Source organism: Glycine soja, chromosome 2 (genome assembly GCF_004193775.1).
Source record: "Glycine soja cultivar W05 chromosome 2, ASM419377v2, whole genome shotgun sequence".
In the NCBI taxonomy this organism is placed as follows: domain Eukaryota; kingdom Viridiplantae; phylum Streptophyta; class Magnoliopsida; order Fabales; family Fabaceae; genus Glycine; species Glycine soja.
In genome coordinates, this window is record NC_041003.1 from 28076952 (window position 1) to 28084910 (window position 7959).

General features: G+C 37.7%; 1 non-coding gene across 1 annotated transcript; it reads right to left on the reverse strand.

Annotated features, from left to right (window-relative positions):
• Positions 1–5294: 5294 nt before the first annotated feature.
• On the reverse strand, positions 5295–5401 carry LOC114404334. Its single transcript, XR_003664926.1, has one exon. It is a non-coding gene; the product is annotated as a small nucleolar RNA R71 (small nucleolar RNA).
• Between the last annotated feature and the right edge of the window lie 2558 nt (positions 5402–7959).

Sequence of the window (7959 nt, forward strand, 5' to 3'; positions counted from 1 at the left end):
CCTTTTGAAGACATAAATGAGTGAAGACATTGTCGTCTTCGAAATGTAAATGAAGGCATTGTCGCCTTTTGAAGACCTTGTTTGTCCCCGCATATCGACGGACTTGATTGTCTCTGGAAGGCAAATGAGACTGCAATAGTCTTGAAAACAACAAAAAGAGGATGACCATGATCGTCTTTGCATGCCAACGGACTTGATTGTCTCTGGAAGGAAAATGAGACTGCAATAGTCTTGAAAACAACGAAAAGAGGATGACCATGATCGTCTTCGCATGCCAACGGACTTGATTGTCTCTGGAAGGCAAAGGAGATTGCAATAGTCTTGATCGAAAGACATTGAAGTCTTTGAAAAGAGACAGATGACCATAATTTGTCTCTGCATGCCAACGGACTTGATTGTCTCTAGAAGGCAAAAAAGACTTTAATAGTCTTGATCGAAAGACATTGAAGTCTTTGAAAAGAGGCAGACGACCATAATTTGTCTCTGCATGCCAACGAACTTGATTGTCTCTGGAAGGCAAAGAAGACTTTAATAGTCTTTGAAAGGATAATTGCGAGGACTTTGAGTCCCCTGATAGATAAAAGACGAGGACTTTAAGTCCTACGAAAGATAAATGTGTGAACTTTGAGTCCTATAAAAGAAGCCAATAGGTACTAGTACCAAAGGGCTCAACCTTATGAGAAAGTAAGAGATTGACTCTTTGAGAGGGCCTCTCATCCTTAAAGAGAAATCTATGCATTTAATATGAACATGAGTTTTTGGGGATGCAGATGCATGCAAACTTTATCTTGAAATGCAGTAGATGCAGGCTTTGCATGCAATGGAAATTTGTATGATGTTCATGACATTCTTTCCTATTTTTGTGATTTTGATTTAATTTTTTTTATTTTTTCTTTTTTGTGGAAAACACAAATTGATTGTCTCCTTTTTTGAAAGATGTGATAACTCATGCAACCCCATCCTATCCCTTTTTGCAAATCTCTTGGGGGACTCCCTCAGAGAGTATGTTCTATTTGACTTAGTCACTTGACAAATCTTGGAGTGACGACAATGGAGCCATTTGACATTTAAACAATCAATTGAAATCCTAGGGTGTGTCCCTCCTTTTTTTTGTTTAAAGACATTGATTATTCTCCACAACAAGAGAAATATAAGGCTTTGGGACCAATCACATGCATCGTTGAAGGATGACAATGGATTGTTACACTTTGGTATATGACCAAGTGAAACTTTCTTGATTTAAGGTCATAGAGTGATGCCATTGGGTCTGTTGATCCCACTGAAACTTGATGACACGGGCTGATCCTGAAGCAAAGGCCACAATTGGATTCAAAAGGAACCCTAAGGAGTCTGCATGAGCGATTAACATTAGATGTACCCTACTATCACAATTGGCTTCAGGCATTTTCCACGAGCTCCTGGTCAAATGAGTTTTCTTCTCAAAGGTGCAAGTGCGAAACCTCAGGGGTTTTTCTTTCTTTATATATATATATATATATAATTTTTTTTCAACAATCACAAGCGTGCGCGGGTTCCATTCCAGAATCCCAACTTAAAAGCAAAATCAGTTATTCCTTGATCCACATGGGCTTTATTGGGCTTATAACGTGGTCAGGGGTAAGAGGGCTATGAAAGAAAGGATTAGAGAGGCTCAAAGAATGTTTGAGGGTTATATTGAGTAAGAACCTTGAGAGCGCTGCTCGTACCTTTTGGGTTGGGCTCTACTCCTTTTGTCTTATACATTAATCTTTTGTTGCACTTTTGTGCCTTTCTTGTAAAATCCGGAGATCTTTTGTCTCTCTTTTCTTCACTCGCCTTTGGCGGGGTTTTTTTTTTCTTTACTCACCTTTGGCAGATTTTATCCCTTATTTTTTTGTTGCCCAACTTCATGCATGTGTTCTTTGCATTGCTCTTCCCGCCGGTTTAGCAGTGGTTCTTACTTGGGGTTTCTATTTTGTTTTTGTTGTTTTTAGAAAACAAATGTTTTGGCTTGAAGGGGGTAGCAAAGGATAAACTAGTGTCTGGGATGTTAAAACATGGTCACGTGTCATTTCAAATCTTGACTTAGATCCTTTTGTAGTTTGGATTTTGGGACAAAACCTTAAAAACACGCCCCTAATTGTTTTTTTTTTAATTTTCATTTTAACCTTATTTTTTTCCTAGGCCGCCCTTTCGGGTTTTCAACCTGGGTGAGAAATTTTGATCTACCCCCTAGGTTCGCTCGAGGCTCATGCACGATACCTCTTATTGCCCCAATGTAGGGCTCTGAGGTATTTATTGATGTTTTTTGTTACAACCTTGTAGCAAGGAAGAAGTTGTGTAGATTCTCGAAAATAAATTTTCAAGGACGAGAAGTATTTGAAGGGTTTTCAATTGATAGATTAAGTCAAATGAATCCTATTCTTGATAACTCACTTTTCTCTCAAAAAGAAACTTTTAAGAATGATAAAATGAGGTCACATAAATGTATGCACTTTTTATTTGAAACACAATCAATCAAACGTTTTTCTTACTTGTTACTTGTCGTTTACGGCATCCTCACCAAACGTGTAGAACGAGTAATTTCTAATTAAACAGTCTTGGAAGTGAAACTCAAGAGTGCAGGTCACTCGAGCAAACAAACCAAAAACTTACACTCACATTCTAGTGGAAGTTAAATAAGCAAAGATGTAATTGTGAGAGAATGAGAGACAAGGATGTCAAATTTATCCCTATTATTAGCATTGTGACTGTTTTTTACAGTAACGACATAAACTTGAAAATCCTAATGAGCCACTGGAGACATCTAACAACAACCTTCAAATTGCCCCATGCATAGTGATGTGCCGTTATTTTCTCCTATTTCTTAACCCTTTTTGCACCATTTTAAGTACTGATTAATCTTAATTGTCAAATTAATTTTAGCAGTTATATTATTTGGGCCCATTCAGCTAATTTGATGTTTTTTTAATCTAATTTCAGGAAATTAATGAAGCATTGGGCTTGAATTCAGAATTGGGCTTGGACTTGAAGAGGACAGACTATTTTATTCTACAAAATTTTATCTTATCTAGATATTATTTAGATTTGATCTCATCTAGATATTATTTCATCTAGATCTTATCTTATATTATCTAGATTTGATTTTATTTTATTTATGGGCTTGGATTTAAAATAGATTTGTAAGCTTTGGGGCTGAAAAACTATATAACATCACCAAGGTTCTAGTTTAGCTCTCTCTTCTCTCTCTCTCCTATTTTCGTTTTGCAATTCCAGTTCTGACTTTTCGTTTTAGCAATAAAATTTCGTTCTTCAATCTATAATTTTGTTCTCTATTGATTAATCGAAGGCTAAGTCCCCAGCGTTGTTTTCTCTTGAGGATCAAGCACAGTTCTCTTTGAGGTTCTATTATTACTGTTAAATTCTGTTCAATTTTTCCTCTTCACTAATTACTTTGAATTTGTTGCTATTAATTCATGCATGCTTAGTGCTTGATTAATTGTCTCTGCGCTTAATTTACGTTCATGCTTAATGATCGTTTAGGAGTAATTGGTGTATGTGTTGCTTAATCACATAATGAATGCCTTATGTTAAATTTTGCTTAGTAATTAAATATAGGGTTGGATTAAGTGGTTAAATTGATAAATGATAAATTCTCGCAACCTAGGATAAGAGACTTGCTTGTGAATCAAGGGGAAGCAACGTATTTTAATTCTGATATTTTCTAATTCAATTTTACTCGCTGTTTAATTTACAAAAGCAGACTACCCCCCCTCCCCCCCCCCCCCCAATTTGTTACTATTTCCTACTATCTGTTATGAACATTTGGTATCATTGCTCGTTGGGATATGACCTAGGATCACTTCCTAGTTACTGCATTTTAATGTTTATTTGATTCGGGTACGGTCTTGATCAAATTTGGCGTCGTTGCCGGGGAGCAGTGTCCAAAGGTTCATAATAGCTACTAATTCGTGTTTTATGTTTTATGCTTTCGTGTGTTAGTGTTGTGTTTGTGTTGCATTAAGTGTGTTTAGAGTCTTGTTATTTTGTTTAGTGTGGTGTTTTGTTTTAGTTTTTCTGTTCAGCGCTTCCCCTGTTTTAGTTTTGTGTTTTGTTGTGAATAGTGATTTGTGATGGATTTAGCGACCACTTTTTGTTGAACTGGAAGACAGTGTAGTAGTGGAAATCCCTTAGCGACAGATTTTAGAGACCACCCTTGTTGAATTAATTAGGATTTTTTGTTTTGGTAGCTATAGTTGTTATTTTTGGCTGAATTTTTTTGTGGTCACTTCTTTTGATCCATATTTTGTGGGAAAAATAGCTGGAGCCCTTAGTTTGGTCAGATTTGAAAGTTCCAAAAAAGTAGCAAATTTGATTTTTGTCAAAACTTCAAACAACCATAACTTTTGCTCCAGTTATCAGAATCACTATTATTATATATGTATTTGGGGTAGAAAAAAATTTCCCATGCTGTGGAAGCATGCCATAGGCTGGCTAAGGTCTCCTTCTTCCAAAAATTGAGATTTTTTCAAAAGTTTTTTTATTTTCCAAGTATTATTCTCTTATTTTTCTTAACTTATCATTTTTAGCTTCTATAGTTAGACTTTGAATTTTTGTTTGAAATTTTTTGTGCTATCTTCTCATCATTTTATAAGGTTGCTCACAAAATTTCAAGTCATTTGTATATCATTTAATGGTAGCTGAGTTCAAACCTACATTGTTACTTGCATAAGAAGGCAACTAGTTGTGCTTGCTGAATATAGTGTATAACTAGAGGCAATCCATCTGAATTACAACCCTTTGATCCTGAGATAGATAGGACATTTTATAGATTAGTTAGACATCATTTAGTACCTTTTGAGCATCCTGAGCATTCTGTTATTGGTGATTTTGAGCATTATTATTTTGGACATTCTAATTTTGAACATTCTGAGAACATGGCACAACCTCCACCTCGTGAGAGGACTCTAAGGGAAATGGCTGCACCTGAATTCATCTACGAAAGCTTGTGCATCCAATACCCTGATGAGGATGTCCCATATGTTCTTAAAACTGGACTGATCCATTTGCTTCCAAAGTTTCATGGCCTTGCAGGTGAAGACCCGCATAAACATCTGAAAGAATTCCATATTGTTTGCTCCACCATGAAACCCCCAGATGTCCAGGAGGATCACATATTTCTGAAGGCTTTTCATCTTTCTTTAGAGGGAGTGGCAAAGGATTGACTTTATTACCTTGCTCCATGGTCCATCATGAGCTGGGATGACTTCAAGAGAGTATTCTTAGAAAAAATTTTCCCTGCTTCCAAGACCACAACCATCAGAAAGGATATTTCAGGCATTAGACAACTCAGTGGAGAGAGCTTATATGAATACTGGGAGAGATTTAAGAAACTATGTGCCAGTTGCCCTCACCACCAGTTTTCTGAGCAGCTTCTCCTCCAATATTTTTATGAAGGACTCAGTAACATGGAGAGAAGTATGATAGATGCTGCCAGTGGTGGAGCCCTTGGAGACATGACCCCTGCTAAAGCCATAAATTTAATTGAGAAGATGGCTTCAAACTCCCATCAATTTAGTGCCAGAAGTGATGTTATTGTCATTAGAGGAGTGCATGAAGTAGCCACGGATTCATCTTCATCAGCCGAGACTAAGAAGCTTGAAGGTAAACTAGATGCCTTGGTTAACCTGGTAACCCAACTGGCCGTGAATAAAAAATCTGCACCTGTCGCCAAACTCTGTGGTTTATGCTCCTCTGCCGACCACCACACAGACCTTTGCCCTTCTGTGCAACAATCTGAAGCAATTGAACAGTCTGAAGCTTATGCTGCAAACATCTACAACAGACCTCCTCAACCTTAGCAGCAAAATCAGCCACAACAGAACAATTATGACCTCTCCAGCAACAAGTACAATCCCGGGTGGAGGAATCATCCCAACCTTAGATGGTCGAATCCTTCACAATAGTAGCAACAACAACCTTATTTTCAAAATGCTGCTGGCCCAAGTAGACCATATGTTCCTCCACCAATCCAGCAACAACAACAACAACAGCCCCAGAAACAACAAACAGTTGAGGCTCCTCCGCAACCTTCCCTTGAAGAACTTGTGAGGCAAATGACTATGCAAAACATGCAGTTTCAACAAGAGACCAGAGCCTCCATTCAAAGCTTAACCAATTAGATGGAACAATTGGCTACACAGTTAAATCAACAACAGTCCCATAATTTTGACATATTACCTTCTCAATCTGTCCAGAATCCCAAAAATGTGAGTGCCATTGCATTGAGGTCGGGAAAGCAGTGTCAAGAACCTCAACCAGCAACATCTTCCTCATCCGCAAATGAACCTGCCCAACTTCACTCCACTCCAGAAAAAGATGATGACAAAAATTTAAAGAGTAAGTTACATAACAATTTCTATGCAGGTGAATCTAAAGAGAAGCAGGATATCCTTCTTCCATTCCCTCCAAGAGCAATTTCCAACAAAAAAAAGGAAGAGGTAGAGAAGGAGATCTTGGAAACATTTAGAAAAGTAGAGGTAAACATACCTCTGTTGGATGCAATAAAGCAAATTCCAAGATATGATAAATTCTTGAAGGAGCTATGCACTAATAAGCGGAAGCTCAAAGGAAGTGAAAGAATTAGTATGGGTAGAAATGTCTCTGCATTGATTGGTAAATTTGTTCCCCAAATCCCTCAAAAATGTAAAGATCCAGGTACATTCAGCATACCTTGTATTATAGGGAACAATAAGTTTGACAATGCCATGCTAGATTTAGGGGCTTCTGTTAGTGTGATGCCTCTGTCTATTTTTAATTCTTTATCTCTTGGTCCCTTGCAGTCAACTGATGTGGCAATTCATTTATCTAATAGAAGTGTTGCCTATCCTACTGGTTTCATAGAGGATGTCCTAGTTAGAGTTGGTGAACTGCTTTTCCTTGTTGATTTTTATATTTTGAATATGGAGGAGAGATTTTCTAAAGGATCAGTTCCCATCATTCTAGGCAGACCTTTTATGAAAACTGCTAGAACTAAGACAGATGTATATGCAGGCACACTATCTATGTAGTTTGGTGATATAACTGTTCATTTTAATATTCTTGATGCTATGAAACACCCATTCGAAGATCTTTCTGTATTTCGTGTTGAAATAATTGACCATATTGTTGATGAATACATGACTGATCTTCATTCTAATCTGCATGCCTGTCACTCTTCATGCATTGAATCTGAACTTGTACTTGATCATATGACTGAATTTGATGCTGAGAGTGAATCTGAAATTGATATTGATTACATGTCTGGTGATGTTTTACCTCTTGAGATTGATTTTATAAAGTCAGATAGAACTAACCATGTTTCAGGAAGTACACATACTTCTGACTTTCTTTATGAGGTACAGGCTGAGAAACCATCTCTTTCTACCACTATCCAGCCGGCCACACCAAAATTGAAGCCTCTACCATCAAATTTAAAATATGCTTACTTGGATGATAGCAAAAGTTTTCCAGTAATTATATCTGCCTCCCTTGCTGATGAGCAAGAGGAGAGGCTATTATCAATTCTCAAGAAGCATAAGAAGGCTATAGGCTGGACCCTGGCGGACATTTCTGGTATTAGCCCATCCACATGTATGCATCAAATAAATTTAGAGGATGGGGCTAAACCAGTAAGACAACCACAAAGAAGACTCAACCCAGTGATTCTTGATGTAGTGAAGAAGGAGGTAACCAAGCTTTTGCAAGCTGGCATAATTTATCCTATCTCCGACAGCCAATGGGTGAGTCCCATCCAGGTAGTCCCGAAGAAAATTGGCCTCACCACGATAAAAAATGAGAAGGAGGAGTTGATTCCTACTCGGGTGCAGAACAGTTGGAGAGTCTGCATCGACTATAGGAGGCTGAACCAGGTTACCAAAAAGGACCATTTTCCCCTGCCATTTATTGACCAGATGCTTGAACGCCTGGCAGGTAAATCTC